We start from the raw sequence: 2,260 nt of genomic DNA, 5'->3' as shown, positions 1-2,260 counted from the left end.
GTTTATCACTTGGAAAGTAATACAATCTGTTGATTCTTATCACTTAAAAAAAAATGGGCAACTGCACAAAAAATGTGGTTTTCAAGATTGACTCCTAAAAAATTATTAAAAACATCTTTAAACAGACCGATTTACGAATTTTCAGTTAAAAAATAATAAAAACCAAAAATTAAGAAATCACTTTTTTTTAAAGGCAGCTGAAATCTGAAGATTACTTGTGATGGGGAAAATGACTGGATCTGTAGTAGTAGAGAGCAAAATTCAATTCTTCTGCCATACATGTATTTTGCTTGCTCTTACAACTGATGACTGGTTTGTGAAAAATAGGAGCATCAAACATCTGATAAAAAAAAATCAGTTTCACATATTACTATAGTGAAAATCCTGTATAATGATACCCTTTCTATAAAGATCATCGCCTAAATAATGATACTACTCTCTGGCCAATGCACTTTTCATAGTAATGATATAACACCTTTATAACAATACATCTCTATGTTACTTAAACATTTCACTGTATTGTGTGTGTTAGTTTCTTTTAGTTTCTATTTAATGCTAAAGTAAGTGAGAATTTCATGCCAAATCCTAATTAAACAAACTAACTCTATATCAACTTATTTACATCTGTAAGCAGAATAATCCCCAAATAGGAAGTGCCTATTATAATAAAGCACAGAATTATTTTATGTAAAAGTTCACTTGTTTATATCAATGCTCAGTGATACGGAGTATTGATTAATTTATGGAAAATGCAAATACGTTCACAATCAAAACAAAGCAATTAAAAAAAATAAACCATTTCATGCAAATATATTTAATCAAAATATTCAAGGCACAAACAACAAAAAAAAAACCACATTTTACATAGAAAATAAAAACAGAATATTACAAGAAAATCAAAAAAAGAAAAAAAACAAGACAAAAATATTCAATTACAAAACATGGTCTCTCATATATTTGTATATAGAAGGAAAAAAAAAGCAATCAAATAATTTTGCGACATAGAAAATGAAAACAGAATATTACAAGAAAATAAAAAGAAGAAAAAAAACAAGACAAAACATGGTCTCTCATATATTTGTACATAAAAGAAAAAAAAAATGCAATCAATTAATTTTGCGACATAGAAAATAAAAACAGAACATTACAAGAAGATAAAAAAAAAGGGGAAAAAAACAAGACAAACATTAAAACTAGTTGCGGTACATAACACGGTGACTAATATGTTCCTATAAAGAAAAAAAAACACATGCAATTAGTTTTGTGAAATAATAAAATTAGCAAACAAAACAAAGAGATGCAATAAACTTTTTTGAAGATAATTTATACCGCTATAGTGGTGGCCATTGCCAGGCATGAGGCAACAAGATGTCGGCCTAGGACAGTGTGTTTACAGGGGTGGCAGTTTTTATAACAAATTTGCTATGACAGTGTTTTCACTCTTGTAGATTTTTACACATCAAAATCATTTTAAAGGAAAGCATTTTGGTTCAGGAATATTTCAAATACCCATTTCTGTGTATATATATATGGTGTTCAAAATGGTGTTTCATTAGAATCGTCTGAAAGATTTCTCATCTTGGAAACAAAGTGCTATGAAAAGCTGAAAAGCTTTAGCTTTGTGCCATACTTCTGCAGGGGTCCACACGATTCTTCAAAAATAATATTATACAGTATTTTGTTTCGATCCGACTTATTCACCTACTCTAATTTGACAGCCCAAGGTACTGCCAAATGTGTCTGCACTATATCAGCACCAAGTTTTACCTCTGACAAAGAACACCTTAGATTGTTTTGTTATTTATTATCGGTCCCTTTCCTGTGGGATTAGACTATAGAACTGGACACAATTTTTTTTCAATTATAACTCCAGATTGGACAAAGCCTTCACGAGTCACTTTTTTTTCCTTCAAAAACTAGAGAAATTCTATTTAATTTTTCAGTTGAAATGCCCTCTAATTTTTTAACAATCTTGTTTTTACGAATGATAATCTTGTATGCCAGGGCCGGAACTAGACAAGGGCAGACAGGGCAACTGCTCTGGGTGGCAGTTTTAGGCGGGAACAAAGAACACAGTTATGAAATTATCAAATTTTGAAGTTTTGGGGACGGCAAAAATCCTAGTTACGGCCCTGTTGTATGCTACCACACCTATACACAAAAAAACACTAAATTCATACATGATTTGCAGGGCTGTAGCTACCCATTCCTGTGCCCTGTGCAAAAATTTGAATTTGGGCTCCATTCTGAGGCCCCCTTC

The sequence above is a fragment of the Pholcus phalangioides genome, unplaced genomic scaffold, assembly GCF_987345545.1.
Source record: "Pholcus phalangioides strain wild (caught in Gottingen) unplaced genomic scaffold, Ppha-v1.0 ptg000017l_1, whole genome shotgun sequence".
Classification (NCBI taxonomy): Eukaryota; Metazoa; Arthropoda; class Arachnida; order Araneae; family Pholcidae; genus Pholcus; species Pholcus phalangioides.
This window is presented reverse-complemented; position numbering follows the sequence as displayed.